An 18,190-nucleotide genomic window follows, 5' to 3' on the forward strand; every position below is an offset into this window, starting at 1 on the left:
CTCACCTCACTTTTTCTCTCTCTCCTGGTCTTAAATCTAGGCATTTCCCTCTGGAACTCTTATGCACAATATTTAGTGTATAATTATACATAATTATGTTAATGTCAACAGTTTGATATCTTGATCTCATTTAACATTAAAGGGAATACCTTAGATAAAGTGAAGTGACTGCACATAGCCAGAGGTGGAAGTATAGGCCACTTGTCTGCCACCCTAGGAAGAAGGAAAGGGTCTGAGAGGTTTTTAACCACTTCCCCGCCAACAGACCACCCATTTGGCATCTGGCGATGATGTCTCCCAGCAAGGAGATCCACCCAAAAGTCCTGCCAGGGCCACAGGTTAGCAGTGAACAAGGGGTTTAGAGTTCCCTCTAGGCTACTGGCCTTAGCCCCTTACAGGCTGCCCCCACAGACCTGATGACTGGAGAGGCCTTGGCTGCCCAAACTTTGAGGGGCCAGGGTAGAGGTCATGCCTTCTTGTAACCAGAGAGCCCTTTTCAGCGGGGGCCACGTGTGTCAATGTGCTAATGTTTCATGATTGAGACCCAGTCTCTCACTTTGACACAAGCTCCCAGAGCAATCATTGCAAAGCGATACCTGCCGGCTGCCCTCTGATTATTTTACAGCCCTCCCCAGTTCCAGCTGCACCAGCCTCTCCTCTCTGGTTTCCTAGCCCTCCCTGGTCCAGGCAGGTCGAAGGGGGTTAGGAAAGGAAGCATTTTGACCTGTTTTTTTAATCACCCCTGAATTTGCCAGCCTGCAACTCCCTTCCCCCAGCTGCAGCAGCCTAACAGGGAGAGATGTTGGTATTTGTTTCACACCTCCCTGGTGCCAGGCATCACACCAGGTGTTTGGTGTCCATGGCACACCAGATCCACACAGTCGCCCTAGGAAGGAAAGGTGGGGAGTTGTTTTCCTGGTGCCGGGTGCATGCTGCTGCTCTGATGAGATGCAGGCTCAGAGGGCAGAGTGGAAAGAGAAGCTGAGGATCACTCTTGCTGGGTGAGCTCATTTTTCACTGCTGGCTGGGGATTTCTTCTCTCAATGTCAGATGGCTTACTGCTGTGCACAGTCAGACTGCAAAGCCGATTCTTCCACCCCGGGCCTGGGGTCTTTCCAATGCCTTGGACTGTTTATCATCATTTCAGTACTTAGAACTATCAATCCACATAGAGAAGAGTGAGAAAAGCACAGGGAAGTAACGGTTACGTAGATTAAACAAATGGAACATATTCTAGATCAGTTGAACATACCCTAGGGAAAGTAGTGTGTGCTTGCTTCTCTGGTTCTTAAGATTGTTGACTTAAGGTGAGGCAAGATATATTTTGAAAGAAGGGCAGGAATGATAGTAAAACAGGTAAAGAGATAGCCTTGCATGCTGTCAGCCAAGCTGAATCCCCGACACCCCCAAGGTCTATGAGTCCTGCCAGGAGTGTTGTTTGAGCACAGGCTAGGAATAAGCTCTGAGAACCACTAGGTGTGGCCCCCAAAATTAAAATAAATGAATACAATAAAAAGAAGAGTATCAATGAAATGAAAAACTTAAGTGCCTGAGCGGTAGGGCATTTGCCTTGCATGTGGTTGACCCAGGTTCAATCCCCAGTACCTTATATGGTCCCCTGAGCACTGCCAGGAGTAATTCTTGAGCACAGAGCCAGGAGTAACCCAGGAGTAATTGCTGGGTGTGACCCAGAAAAGAAAAAAAACTTAAATTTTTAAGTCAATGTATAAAGGATCAATCACCGAAAAAATCATTCAAAATAACAAACACGTAACTGAAGCTGGGAAAATACAGGGCATGGGATCAGAATTATATGACCTGTGTTCAAATCCTACTACCACCTGATCTTAGTAGAACCTAACTTGTGCTTGCATGTTTCTAAAATGAGTGCAGCAGTGGGATTTACTGTGATTCCTAAGGTGTGTCAAGCCCCAGGAGGTAGGTCTCTTTCCAGGAGCATGCTAAGAGTGACCATCCAACAGAGGTGAGTACCCAAGGACCAGGGCATGGTGGATATGGAAGGTTAAGTTTGTGTTCAGTGTAACATGAGTCTGAGTTATAGGTGCTACAGAGGTGGGGCTGACTTTGAGCTGATTTGTTTAGCATGCAGCTATAGGAGACAAACAAAGCAGGTTGGCTCCCAGAAAATTGGTTTACAGCAAGGAGGCTGTGAACCTCAGAGAGAGAGAGAGAGAGAGAGAGAGAGAGAGAGTATGGATGATAATCTCCTGGGAAAGGATTTAAACCAAAATGAGAGGTTGAGATGGCAGTGGCAGAGTTGCAGTTCAACATCAAAGTCTCACTCACCTTAGGTAGTAGAGGCAGGTAAGCCTAAAGCCTGGCCAGACTGTGGAATTGAAGATTCTGTTGACAGCAAGTGACTGGAATAAGAGAAGGCAGGCTATGCAAACAGTAACTGCAAGCAAGATTCCTGAGGTTGTGCTGTCTGGATTCAAACTCTAGGCCACCTTCTCTGAGCACTAGCTTCTTATAACACAGGGGAATAATTATATCTAATTTGAAGGATCATTGTAAGGATTAGATATGACAAAATACATGAAATGAAGGCTATCTCTGCTTTATTGCCAGAGCCACAGGCACCTCCTGGTCTACTAAAGGAGCTTCATAATTTTTTTAACAAATGTCTATGCTAATTCTCCACCATACACCACTTCAGACCTTAGCCATGTTTAAGCAGGAACTCTAATTATGCCACCGTTTGAAAAGAATGAAACTTGTCAGAATAAGTCAGTCTTCTGAGGCAAAATGTGTCAAAATGTCCCAATCATAGCTTGTCTGGGATGATTCTTGCACTGACTAGGATCCAGCTTTTCTGGTATCACCAAATCCTGGAGGGATGGAGCTCAACTGGAGCTCAGAGAGGTTAGTAGATTGCAAGGATCCGTGAATGACAGAGCAAAGGCTAGATTCTGGGTTGCTCACTCCCAGAACACTTTCATCAATGCCAAATGACCTTTCATCTATTCCTGGGAGTTAAATTAGGGGTGGGATTCCTTCCTCAGTGGCCAGCTGGAATCCTGCCCTTCTGGATACTTCCAGCAGGGAGCCTTGTTTTCTGATTTTAAGTAGAAAAATCCTAGTTACAGGCCCCAGAAGGCTTAGGAAGGTAAGAGTATGGGTTACAAATGAAAAATACTAATCCACAACTAGCAGGAGGAGATACAGGCTTCATATAATGGAGAACAGGGAGAAGAGATCTAGGACTGCCTTCCCAGGGAAGAGCTAGTTAGATGCCTGATACAGTCCTAAAACTGACAGATCTAGTGGGAGTGGAGCTGGAGGAAGCTACAGTCAATAAAGCAAGAACATGTAGTAACAGGTCTATGCATTTTAGTATTAATTAAGATTCCTCAGCATTACTTGTCACAATCATTTGTTCTAGAGTGAGATCAAAAATCTGTTTGATTTTATTTATTTATTCATTTTCAATGTGTCCCAAGCAGGAAACAGTTCTGACCACCAACCCCTGGCATCAAAGGATGAACAAAGGACAGTGTCCTCATTGGCCATGCCCAACAGAAGAGCAATATCATTCAAGGTGTGTCTGTGGGCCCATTGCTAGTGATATGGAATCTATGCATTTATCAAACACCCCTATTCATCCTGATCCCTACTTTCTGCAAACTATGCTTTAGGAAACACAGGAATTTGACTGGCTCTGACTTCGCCCCTCATTATGTGTATGACCTTATCAAATTGTTTAATGCCTCTGAGCCAAAACTTTCTCTTCCATAAAATTGACATAGCAGCAAGACATTTCTGGAAGGGTTCTTGTGAAGCTAGAAAAAGGAACTTGAAAAACTTAGCAGACGGACTAGCATTTTGGAGGCCCTCAATAATGCTGTTTGTTAATATAACAGGCAAGAAAAAACTCAGGCTCAAAACAACTCTCCAGGAAATATCTTCAGTAAAAATAGTCTAAAAGAGAAAAAGAAGTAAACTTCTTGGAAGACTTTGTGATTTTCTTGGAGGGAAGGAATAAAGGAGAGAACCCGAGGCTGCTGAGCCTCATCCATAGTCATGGAGTTGATTGGGACCTAAGATGCCACTCTGGGAGAATTTTTGAGTAGAGACCAAAAGAGTAAAGTGGTATGAGAAAGGCACTAGAACAGTTTGAGGGTATAAATAAATGATGGAAGAGAGTCAAAAATATTTTTAAAATCTGTGTGAGTTATGAAATGGATCCCATTTAATTTTTAAAAGAAATTACTGAAAGCTGAAATTTATTTATAATCACTTTTGGCTCTGGATTGTACTTCTTTGTATATGACTCTAGGTGTAGACTAGACCTTAGGAGTCACCTATTTGCATTAAGGTTATATTTCAAGTTGCTAAAGCATTTGCCATGTTTTCCTCTCATGGTTATGAATCTATAGACAGCTTCAGTTTGAAATTTATTGCATAAAGTACTTCCTACATGTGATTTTAGCTGGAAGGCCAAGAATTGATGATAAAGTACTTCTTAAAACCTATCCATCTGCTCCACAGAGACCCTGGTAGAGATGGCTGGGCTTAGTTCAAATAGTTCCTCCTTCAAATATTTGAAGGATTTTTGTAAAGTATCTACTGTGTAAAATTCTTTTGCCAATTCCCTAGATAAATCCAGAGAGAGATAATATGGATTTATCTATAGGAGTAAAAGACAAACTCAAGACACAATTCAGTGTAAAAGTTAAATCATGGGTATAGTGTTAGATTGTTAGGGTGTCTATGCATTCTCTGCCATTCACTAGCCATACGAACTTTAAAAAGTTCCTTAATTTCATTGTACCTCAGTTATCTCTTCTGTAAGATGGGAACAATATTAATTTCCATCTTACAGTGTTGCTTTGACGATGAAATAAGCAAATATATCTACGATATTTATAATAGTGCCCGAAACGCAATGAACGTGATATTATTGTTAGCTATTAATTTGATTGTTGAGCAAAAAAACCAAGAATAAGTTCTCTATGAAGGTTGTAGTTTATGAATGTCCTACTAAACTTAAAAAGAAATATAGAGGGTTAGACCAGAGTTTGGCAAACCGTTGTTTATATACCAAGGATACAATTAAAATATTATTGGTACATTATGACTAGGGCTCTAGAAAAGCACCTACCTAACCACTCTTTTGTATGTGCTGCTTAGCTAGAAAAATAGCAAGTAGAGTTTTATATAGCTGAAGCTTTTATTTACTCCTATTTTGTTTCTTTAAATCATATAATATACTCATACCCTAATCGACTGCCAGCCAAGAAAATCCACTTAAGAAGTCTCAGACTTTGTTTCTACTCTAACTCACTCCACATTCTGTTCTGGTTCTATCTAACTATGCACTATTTATTTTTGCATTCTGTCTCCATCCCTATTTTCCTCCTCTTAGAATTTAGCCTCCACCACTTGGGCTCCTTAAAAATATCAAATTTAAAGTTACTACGAATCACTGAATGCTTCGTCCTTGGTGTCATCTTAGCCAAATGCCTCAGCATTTGACTAATCTACGCAGTCCTCTATGTAGATATCAAATGTTCACAACTAACTCCCTCAACCCCCATTCCAAGGAAAGGAGAAGAATAAGAACCACTTTGGAAAACTTTATTTTCCCTGATCCGAGGTCCACCTGCCTTGAGAAATCACATTGGACTAAGTGTCCAAGTGGTTCCACGGATCGGTAGAATACATTCTCAGACATTATCAACACTGGCTAGCAATGAGCCTTTTCTACAAGCCTCCCACTCCAAAGAACCAAAGAAAGCACCAGACAACACAATGCAATGGTTCACAAGCTGTGGTATCTACCTCCCAGGAGCTCAGACTCAGGGAATTTGTGATCTTGGCAGTCCTGTGCCAAGTGGTCTTGAGTAAGCCACAGAAGCTCTTGGCATCTAACATTCCCCAGGTGGTCAGTTCCCGTGACTCAGTAGCTCTTGCCAAAGGGAATTGCCAAAGCTAGTGCTTCCATAAATGCCTCTTTGAGGTGAACACCTGGCATTACAGAATTATGAAGGGCATCCCAGTTCATCTCAGTTCATTCCAGGGTTGGGTGGGATCCAAGGTCTCATTAACTCTTTTCTAGGAGGATTTTTAAAATCTGGAAAACAGGCTCTAATTTGACTGGGGTTGACATCTAGCCACTGCCCAGAAGGGATGGCCCTTCGTGTCCCAGCTGCCCCATTCTCCCTCAACTCCGGGTTTCCAATTAGCACTATGAGGGCTCAGAAGTGGCTCCCTTCATAGTAGGAGGTGTAGTGGCTGGGAAGAGGTAGAAAAGTTACAACAGTTTAGTTGGCGCCCTCCCAAATCCCAGAACTCCAAAGGTAAAGCAGAAATGAGTGGGTTGTTTTCACTCTCTTACAGAAAGCAAATACTGTGACAAGGGCTTGCTCTTCATGTCAGTTACAACTTGTTTGACATTTGAGTTAGTGGTGCTGAAAAGGGGAAAATCCACCCCAGAGGAAGGAATGCTGTTTCTGTGGCTAATTGACTGGCTGACACCTCCTTCCCTGATTCCCTACTTCCCAGCGCCTGCCAGGCAGCCTTGCTGGGTTATTTGCCACGGATGATAGCCTCAGCAATTTATTGCACCAAGCCAGAGAATGCCAGGCTGCCTATTCTGCAGTACGTGCACTGTGGTTTATGGGAGCCATTCTCCAGCTCTCAGTGGGCTCATTAGTTCCTCAGCAAAGGATTGTCTGATTGCAGAAGTGGAATCATCTCATGCAGGCTTTTCAGTAACTGGTACCTAAAGTGGACATAGAGCATCTGCAGGGGAATGCCATGGCAAGGCAGATCTTTGCGGGGTGGCGGGAGGGGGGTTCTTTCTCTTCTTCTTGGGGTTCGTGTTGTTGTTGAGGATTTGATGGCTCAGTAACAAGCTACTGTGAGCATGTCTTCTACTCTGGATGCCTCAGATTTAGGTTTACACTCTGCTTAGTCTGACTCTCTAGTGATGACCAGGACCGGTAGAAGTGGGGATGACGCACTTGTCTTGCACATGGCCTACCTGGGTTTAATCCCTGCTACCCTATGCGGTGCCTCCAGTTTGGACTGAAAAGATCCTTGAGCATAAAACCAGGGCAAAGGAGACCTGAGCACAGATGGGTGTGGCCCAAAGAACAAAAAACTAACAAATACAAGTACAAAAAAAACACACACAGAGAAATGAAACCCTAGCTTCTCAAACTCACCTACATTTGAATTATCTAGAAGAAGATCTTCTTAAAATGTAAAGTTAGATCAGGAGGTCTGAGGTGAGATTCTGCATTTCTAAGATCTCTTGGGAATGATGTTGGCATTGAGCTTCAGGGCAGGAGTTGAAAATAGGGTCTCAAATCTGCCCTATGACTGGATACTCCTGGGGGGCTTTCAGGCTCTAAGATTATGATTTAGTCCAGATTGACCCAGAGTAGAGATTTTGTTTGTATTAAATCTACCATGTTTCAGGGACACACTCATATACTGAAGGGTTGAATGTGCATCACTTATTTTTAGGAAGTTGTATAAGAAACAATAGCAGTAGTGATTCCTGGAGAGGAAAATTATGGGACTGAAATTTCACGGTATACCATCCTGAATTACTTGCATATTTTTGAGCCTGTGATTGTGTTACTTTTCTAAAAATCCGTGACTATTCCTGGTTGGCTTCAATAATCACTGTGTTATCTGCTAGCTTGTTTCTCCCCCACCCACTACTCCACTACCTAAATTCATGTGTTAAAGTCTTAATCCCCAATATTTCAGAATGTGACAGTATTTGAAGATAATGTTCTTTAAAGGGGGTAACTGCGGTTATATGATTGACACAAAGTAGAGATGACCCAGAAGTCAAATGGGTGGGCCATAATCTGGTGTGACTGATGTCCTTGTAGAAGAGCTGAGAAATGGAAATTGCCCAAAAAGAAGATGATGTGAAGACACAATAAGAAAATTGACATCAGTAATCTAAGAGCCTCAAAATAAAACCTAGGGTTCTAGGGCACCATGATCTTGAACTGCCCTCCAGAAGTGCCAGAAATACATTTCTGGTATTGAAGTGGCCCAGTCTGAAGTATCTGTTATGGCTGCCCCAGTAGGCTAATGCACTAAGCTGGATTAACGCTGATCTTGTGGAGACACCACGAACATGAGACACACTGGAGAAATGAAGTCACTTTAGTTACCCACTTGTCACAGATCTTGGGCTGGATTCTTCTGCTTTTGGTTCTCAGTTTCTACACAAATCAAGAGAGGAATTCACCCACCTGATGGATATAATTTTTTATACCCCAAGGAGGAGATTCTAAACATAAAAAGGAGCTAGAAAAGGGTGGCATTGTTCAGTATGAGTGATCAAATATTATACTTGAATGAGTCTTCAAATTTTTAAGTGGTAATCTATTTTTTAAAAATATATTTTCCACACAATGGAATACTATGCAGCAGTTAGAAAGGATGAAGTCATGAAATTTGCAATCAAGTCCTTCTACATGGAAAGTATCATGCCAAGTGAAATGAGTCAAAAAGAGAGGGACAGACAAAGAAAGACTGCACTCATCTGGGGAATATAAAGTAACAGAATGGGAGACGAACACCCAAGAATAGTTGAGATAAGTACCAGGAGGTCTGCTCCATGGCAGCACATGTTGGGGGAAAATGCAACTCAGATAGAGAAGGGAACACTAAGTAAAGGGTGTTTGGAGGACTCGCTCAGAATGTGAGACGCGTGCTGAAAGTGGATTATAGAATGAACATGATGGTCACTTAATACCTCTATTGCAAACCACAACACCCCAAAGGAAAGAGAGAGCAAAAGGGAATGCCCTGCCATAGAGGTGGGGTGGGGTCGGGGGTAGTGGGTAGTGGGAGGCTACTGGGTTCATTGGTGGTGGAGAATGGGCACTGGTGGAGGGTTTGGTACTTGATCATTGTATAATTGAAACCCAAACACAAAAGTATGTAAGTCTACAACTATGCTTCATGGTGTTTCACGAATAAAAAAATTATTTCCTTTCCCTTCCTTTGTAATTGTTGCTGCAATGAGTGAGGGTAAAACATATTTAGTTGCAGTGCTTGCCAGAAATGACACTCTTTTAGCTGTGACACTAGAGCACATTTTGTTTTCCTGATGGGAGGTTGTGGGAAGAAACATATCCGGCCCTGTGATTGAATAGCTATTTTAATTTTTATTTATTAAGACTTCATGGTTTACAATACTGATAATAAATGACTTTTCAGGCACATAATTGTAATACCACACCAGATCATCAGTGTGACCTCCTCTCTTCTCCAAGGACCCCACTCCCCATGACTTTCACTACCCCAACCAACACAATTATGTGATTCTGTTCTCCCTTTGTGTTGGTATTGGTCCTTTGCTGCTATTTTTATGTGTATTTAAGGCCCACAGATGAAGGAGATCATTCTATATCTATTCCTTTCTTCTGTCTAACTTCATTCAGCATGATATCTTCTAGTTCCAACCACGTTGCTGCAAAGAAAGTGCATGATTTTGTTCCTTCTTATGGCTGCATAATATTCCTGTGTGTGTGTGTGTGTCTTCTTAATTCATTCATCCATAATTGAAAGTTTGGGTTGTTTCCATATGTTGGCTATGGTACTAAGTGCGTCAATGACCATAGATGTGCATATATCCTTTAAAATTAATATTTTTGTTGCAGACTTATTCTTATTTAAAGTGCTAACCAGGATTCATCCACTTATTTTGCTGCTTTCACATACTTGTTTGTTATGTGATAGGTATTACTGCACAGTATGTAAAGACCCGGGAATCCCAAATACCAGAGCTCCTTGGCACACGTGTGATGGTGCCAGAAATATTGATCTTGTGGTGTCCTGCTTACAAGGTAAGTTCATTGGCATTGAACTATCCTAGACCTATTTCACATTTTTAAGGATAATTGTTGTGCAGAAATACAATATATAAATAACTTGACTGGACTTGGAGTGACTATTGTTATTGTTCCAATGACCCTTTGCTCTGCTGGTGGACCAGGCACCAGCTCTCCATGAACCATCAGAAATCCTTGGTTATAGCTCAGGAGCTACTTATTGGTTCAATCCTGTCATTTTCCAAGGCTGGAAACTGGAGTCCAATATCACTGAATAACTCACCTCAGAGTCACCCAGTGAGTCAGTATGAAAGCTGGGTTCTATTCCTGACTGTCTGGCTCATTAATCTTTTCCTCTGCATTTTGAAAGGCATTAAGAATAATTTGGTACTGCTGATAGCATACAAACTATATATTCCATATTTTCTTATAAACATGCTCAATATTTATTTGCATGAGACCATATTTTACCAGAGGAGTCGATTTTATTTATCTAGTGTAGTCAGAGGTGAGACTGTAAACACCAGAATAGCATAAGAACAGCACTGCTTACTCACATTACAGTTCCCCTTTCTAGGAGCCTGAGAGACGGTAATGGGTTAAAGCTTCTGCCTTGAAATTCTTAGCACTGGCATTACATACAGTCCCCTGAACACTACCAGGAGTAACCCCTGAGCACAGAGCCAGGAGTAAGTCCTGAGTATCTCCAGGTGTAGTGAAACCTCAACCCCCAACAAAATACACAAACAAGAAATACTTGCCTTCTCTTCTGAAATTTATCCAACTCCTGTAACTTAAAAGCTCTTTTAAGCATCAGGTGATTATGTAGAGAAACAAAGGTGGGAGAGTTACACAGCAAATTTTTTTTAAAAAAGGTTCAAATAGATTGGAAGAAAAGTAATGAAAACATAATAAATAAAGTGATTTTGAGGAAATAAAATATTTTATAATATGAATTCTATATTTCTTGGCTTTGACTTCCATTTTCATACCTTGTTTCCTTTAAGAAAACCTAATTTTCCCCAAGCTGTCTCCTGATTGACTTTCACTTGATATGGTTACTTGATAGCACCGATCAGTTAATCCTTCCATATGGTTAAAATTAAACTACCAATCCATGCTCATTTCCCCCCCTATGCTTACTAATTTCTTGTGAAGATTATCCTTCCAGCTAAATAACCCTCATTTCTTTATCATCGCATCCACATTTCCTCTGGAAACTGGGAGTGTTTTAAGGGAACGGGAGACTTGTGGGAGCATTTCTCTTACTCTGGATGTGCTATTCATGTCCCTGCCTTTCCTATATGAGGTGAGAGCTAGACCAGGAGTAGAGCCTTTAGACTCAGTGACCTCTGAAATTTCCTGTAACCTAGGGATAGGTTATGTGAGACCTTTGCTGGAATGGGGGTCCTGCACTCAGAATTTCTCCAGTTCTTTCCTCCATTCTGAGACTTAAGGGCAGACAAATAGTCTTCTGTGTCATTCTGACCCTGGAGGCCAATGCCGTGAAATTATTTCCTTTTAATGGTCACGCTTTTTGATTTCTAATGCCTCACTACACTACTACCCAAAGAATTTGATCTGACTGCAGTCCCAGCTTTTATATTGAGAATAAGAGTGTTTCATAAACAAAGGGGTCAAGCAATTGAAATAGGTGGAGTAATTTTTTCCACATTCTTTTGACATTTCACCCAACAGCATGGCTAAGGACTGAATCTTACCAATAGATCTTATTGGTATCTGGAAGAAACCCCACCACATAAGAGATTTTCAGGGATACTGAGTACTATCTATGAGACTGGTAGAACTTTAACTTCAGTCTCAGCAGTACAGTGTTTTTCATGCCTAGAAAAACTATGGGTCTTGGCAAATTAAAGTTTGGGACTTTAATTTCAATGTACTTCTCTCAGGGTTAATTCTCATGCAAGCAAAACTCCCATAGGCATCAACAAGGGCAAGCACATTATTTTTGCTTCTTTTATGACTTTTGTTATTTCTTTATGCCCAAGTTGGCTACACAGAAGTCCTCTCTCACACAGTGCACTCAAAGATAGGGCTCCTGCCCCCAGGGTTCAGAAATCTCATATTTTCCTCCACTCCTCTATTTTTATTCCAGGGTACCATGAGTTCTGATGCTTTGACAGCCCTGAAACACTTTACTGTGTTTTGTTTTGTAGGAAAGACTTGGTTGGGTTTTATGGTTGTGGGTTATAAAAGGTTTTTCTTCCCTCTCCACTGCTTCTCCCGGGAAATTTGATGGGTGTGACCGATACCAATGAGCCCTGCTGGGAAAGTCGAGGCCATGGTCAGCTTTCTGCCTGAGCCATGATTCTTTCCTTTTTGGCTACGGCCTGGTCCTAATTTTGTCCCCCTCTGGCTGGCTTTGTTTATTGGCATTAATGTTTCATATTAAAATTTAATATTTAACTTTTGCTTTCAATATTTAATGTTCTGCATCTTACATTTGGATGTCTCCCTTCTGGGAGCGGTCAAGCTGCACTGCGTGATGCAAGAGCTAATCCCTTTAACTTCCAGTAAAATGACCCCCCCCCACCCCCCCCCTTCCTTCTTTCATTGTTCACTATCACACTGCATTCACATCCATCATGATAACTATTTGGAGAACATTTCTATTTTTTTCTCATACATTCAACACAAATTTATTGAGTGCCAACTTTGGCATATATTACAAAAGGTGCTGTGAGGGATCCACAAAAAGAAATGAGATCCAAGTCTTGGCAGGAAAAAGTTAAGAAAGAATCCTACAAATTAGGTATAAGTGTTAATGTTTTTTGGGAAAACATAGAGGAGAGAGAGAGAGAGAGAGAGAGAGAGAGAGAGAGAGAGAGGTAGCTTTGTCTCAAGAAGTATGGAAGGCTTTTTCCAGAAGAAAAGATATTTGAAATGGGTCTTAGAAGAAATGGAGGGATGATCAGATTGAGTAAAGGGTATTCTGTACACAATGTCATCAGAATGAAAAAGCTTAATGATGATGATTAATATTGATGTTGATGATGTATTTGTGGAATAGAGAGAAAACTAGCAGTTACTAGAAAATGGGTTGCGATTTTGGAAAAGAAAAACAGGAGATATGATGAGGCTGGTGACATGGTTTGATATTTACTTATGAAGAATGTTATAAGTCATAAGAGATAGCTTGATTTTAGTCACTTATCAAATGAACTTGTGAGAGATGAAATGGAAAGAGTGAATGAAGATACAAGTGAGTGAATGGAACAATTCAAGCCTAGATATATGCTGAAGTACCTTCCATGTGTCTTGTTAAGCTGATGGCCAACTTTGTTTTCATAATATTAATGAAGCTTTGTTATTACTGGCTACAAAAGTAATCGTCACTCGACCAAGGAGATAGTACAGGGATTAAGGCATTTGTCTTGCATGCAGTTAACCTGTTTCAATTCCTGGCATCACACACATTCACCTGAGCACCACTGGGAATAATTTCTGATAACAGAGACAGGAGTAAACCCTGAGCACTGCCAAGTATGCACACCCAACTCCAAAAAAGTAATCATCTTTGTAAGAAGACTGTTTTTTCTTTCAATTCACAAATGCATAAAGTATTAAAGAAAAGTCTCTCCTACCAAACCTTTGAATTAACTGCTAAAGCATATGCACATGTTATAAATTGTTTGCTAATGTATTTTATAATAGCATATATACACAAATACATTCTCAAATGGGTTAAATATCAAGTACTTTATAAATAAATGAGACTATCACACTGGGTATGGTTGACCAAAGAGTTGATAATCCTTGCACAGATAGGCATTAGTCAGAAAATGCGATGGAAATGGAGGCTAGATACAGAACTCAGAAGGTTTACTTACTGGCATTCTAAAGGCCAAGAAGGAATCTGCAGACAAGCCAAGACTGAAAATAAGCAGACTTCACAAGTCAGTTCAGAAAACCAACATGACCAATACCACAGTAAGAACTACACATGGAGAAGTGTCTATTTGCGTGAGGAACTGCTCATACAAACTTCTAAGTACTTAGGGAAATAAATATGACATGAAACATGACATGTTGGAAAGGAAATGGACTGTGAGCCCAAGATTTAAATTTGCGTCTCAGTTTTATCACTCTCAGCTCCTAATCTTGGAGCATTTATGCTGCTGAGACTCCTTTTGCCCTTCTTATACATATAATCAAAATATACCTGTGCTACCAAAGTTACAAAGTCACAATGAAAATCACATAACACTATTATTAACTCAGCAAATTTGTTAAGTGCCTTGTAAATATCAGACTCTCTTCTAGGAACCAGAAACAAAGAATAAGCAATATGGAACACACAGCCTTCCCTCAAATATGTCACGTTCTAGGGAGTTCAGGGTATATGAAAGTAGTTTGCATCATGCATATTGCTGATATAACATGGCTTCTATGCCACTGGTTTCATAGAATTCCTGTATTTTATTGAGTAACTTGATGCATCTAAGCTGTGAGGAAATCTCTGTATTATAGTCTTAATGACAAAAGGTTTTGAAGTGTTCATAGGGTCTGCTTGGGCAGAAAGGAGGGAAGAAAATCCTTAATAGGTTGTCTAAGAAGATATAATGGTGAGGATTAGTGAATTGTCTCAGGAAAAAAATGCTGGAACAGACCATCTCTTTATGGAATCCTTCAGTAATTTCTTAAGAACCTACTCTTCATCTTATAGAAGGCCAAGATCAGTATCAATAGATGCAGAGAAAGCATCTTATGAGACCCAGAATGCATTCATGAAAAAAAACTCTCAACAAAATGGGAGTTGAAGGAACTTTCCTCAATAGAGTCAAAGCCACCTACCACAAGCCCACAGCAAGTATTATCCTCAATGAGGAAAAACTAAAAGCCTTTCCTCTAAGATCAGGTATAAGACAAGTTTGCACATGCTTGCCACTTCAATTCAATATAGTACTGGAAGTACTTGCCATAGCAGTTAGGGAGAAAAAGATATCAAGGGCATACAGATAAGAAAAGAAGTCAAGTAATCACTATTCACAGATGACATGAGATCATACTTAGAAAATCTTAAAGATTCTACAAAAAAACGCCTAGAATCAACAGATATGTAAAGCAAAGTGTCAGATTACAAGATAAATACCAAAAAGTCCATGGCTTTTCTATATGCAAATAAGAAAGCAATATTAAAAAAATAATATCATTCACGATTGTGCTTCAGGAAATCAAGTATCTAGAAATCAGCTTAACTACAGAGGTAAAGGATCTATTCAAATAAAACTACAAAATGCTACTTCAGGAAGTAAAAGAGGACATGAGGAAATGGAGATACAGCCCCTGCTTGTGGATTGGGAGGATTAGCATTGTCAAAATGGCAATATTCCCAAAGAATTAAATCTATTCAATGTGGTCCCAATAAGGATAACCATGACATTTTTCAAAGAAATAGATCAAACACTCCTGAAATCCATATGGAACAAGAAACCCCTATGAATAGCTAAAGCAATCTTTGGGGAAAAGAAGATGGGAGGCATCATATTCAAACTGTATTACAAATTGGTGGTAATTAAAACAGCAAGGTATTGGAATAAAGACAGACTCACAGACCAATGAAATAGATTTGAATATCCTGACACAGACCCTCAAATATATGATCAATTAATTTTTGATAAAGGAGCAAGAAATATGAAAAGGAACAAGGAAAGCCTCTCCAACAAATGGTGCTGGTTAAACTGGGTATCAAGAATTCAGACTTCTTTCTAATGCCAGGCACAAAAGTCAGATAAAACTGGATTAAAAGACCTCAATACTGACATGAAACCATACATGACATTGAAACTAAAGGCATCTTCAAAGATGAAACACCACTGACTAGGCAAGTGGAAGCACAGATAATCAAATGGGACTACATTAAACTAAACTTCTGCACCTCAAAAGAATGATTACTAAGATACATAGACAGCCCCCAGAATGGGAAACATTTTTTACCCAATACTCATCTGATAAGGGGTTAATATCAAAGTTATGCACAGAAAAGCCTGGCGAACTACCCGTGATGTATTCAATATGCCAAAACAGTAACAACAAGCCTCGCAATTTGTTGTGAGATGTTATTGGTGCCCACTCGAGGAAATCAATGAAAAACGGGAGGACAGTGCTACAGTGTTATGTAAGTCACTGGTGGAACTTTACAAGAAAAAGACATCCAACCCCAGAGAAGAAATGAACAGAAGCTTCCTTAAATAAGAAAAATACTTTATATCATACATCATCCAAGAGATGAAAATCAAAACAACAGTAATATAATATCTGAATCACAGTGATGTATGCACATTTGAAAAAGAATAAAAACAGCCAGTACTGGTGCGGATACATGGAGAAAGGGACTTTCATCCATTGTTGGCAGGAAGGCTGACAGACCCAGCCATTTTGGAAAGCAATATGGATATTCCTCAAAAACTTAGAAATTGATCTCCCATTTGATCCAGCAACACCACTTCTGGGAATATACCCTTAGAGCTCAAAAAACACACTGCAAAAACGCTGTCTGTACTTCTGTGTTCACAAAAGCCAGAATCTCGACATAACCCAAGTGCCCAAGAACAGATGACTGGATAAAGAAACTATGGATAAAGAAACTATGGCACAAACACAATGGAATACTATGCAGACACAAGGAAAATGGAGACATAAAATTTGCTTAAAAATAAATAGACATGGAGAGTATCATGCTGACTGAAAGGAGTCTGAAGGAGAGGGACAACATAGAAAGACTGCACTCAGTGGTGAGGTATAAAAAATAGTATAAAACTAATATCCAAGGACAGAAAAAATAGGCGCCAGGAGGACTGGTCCACAGTTCGAAGCTTGCCAAAGTATATGGGAGGCAGAGGGCAGTTAGGATAGAGAAAGGACCACTATGACAATGATAGCACTGTATCACTGTCCTCTCATTGTTCATTGTTTTGCTCAATTGGGCACCAGTAACGTCTCACAACAAATTGTGAGACTTGTTGTTACTGTTTTTGGCGTATAGAATACACCACAGGTAGCTTGCCAGGCTTTGTTGTGTGGGCGAGCTACTCTAGGTAGCTTGTCGGGCTCTCCAAGAGGGGTGGAGGAATCAAACTCAGGTCGGCTGAGTGCAAGAAAAATGCCCTACCCACTGTGCTATGCTCCAGCTCATAATGATAGTTTGGAAATAATCACTCTAGACAAGAACTGAGTGCTGAAAGTAGATAAATAATATACATGATAAAATTTCTAAATCTGTACTACAAACCAAAATATCCAAAGGGTGAGGGGGAGAGAAGAAGAAGAAGAAGAAGAAGAAGAAGAAGAAGAAGAAGAAGAAGAAGAAGAAGAAGAAGAAGAAGAAGAAGAAGAAGAAGAAAAAGAAGAAGAAGAAGAAGAAGAAGAAGAAGAAGAAGAAGAAGAAGAAGAAGAAGAAGAAGAAGAAGAAGAAGAAGAAGAAGAAAGAGGAGGAGGAGGAGGAGGAGGAGAGGAGAGAAGAGGAAGAAGAAGAAGAAGAAGAAGAAGAAGAAGAAGAAGAAGAAGGAAGAAGAAGAAGAAGAAGGAAGAAGAAGAAGAAGAAGGAAGAAGAAGAAGAAGAAGAAGAAGAAGAAGAAGAAGAAGAAGAAGAAGAAGAAGAAGAAGAAGAAGAAGAAGAAGAAGAAGAAGAAGAAGAAGAAGAAGGTACACTGGTGAAGAGACAGGTGTTGGAATATTGTATGCTTAAAACCTAATAATGAACAACTTTGTAATTATGTATCTCATGGTAATTCAGTAAAAAGATAAATCAATTTGGGGACTGGACCAATAGCACAGCGGGTAGGACGTTTGCCTTGCACATGGCTGACCTGGATTCAATTCCCAGCATCCTGTATGGTCCCTCAAGCATCTCCAGGAGTAATTTCTGAGTGCATGAGCGAGGAGTAACCCTTGTGCATCGCCAGGTGTTACCCCCAAAACAATAAATAAATAAATAAATAAATAAAATTTTAGAAGGTCAAGAATCATCACATAATAGCTGGTACAGAAAAATGCTCATGACTGAGCAGCATGTCACTCACTATAGGGAAAAAACAAAACAAACCGGCAGAGTCTAGAAAAAAATTGCTACTATTAAAGACCCTGCACCAGTTTCAGTGCTCTTTGTCTCACAGCTATAGGGCATATTGATTTCATTTTAACTTACAAATCCTAAGCCAACTTAGACCTGTGTATTTTTCGGTATGGAGGTTGAATTTAGGTGAAGGGTAGCCTTGTTCTTTTCTGACTTTTGGGTTTTTGTTGGAGGACTATACTTGGTAGTGCCTGGGGACACTCCCAGCTAAGTGGAATTGTTCCTGTAAGTGCTTGGGGGGGGGGGGGGGTTATGCAATGCTGGA

The sequence above is a fragment of the Sorex fumeus genome, unplaced genomic scaffold (genome assembly GCF_029834395.1).
Source record: "Sorex fumeus unplaced genomic scaffold, SorFum_2.1 ptg000007l, whole genome shotgun sequence".
Lineage (NCBI taxonomy): Eukaryota > Metazoa > Chordata > Mammalia > Eulipotyphla > Soricidae > Sorex > Sorex fumeus.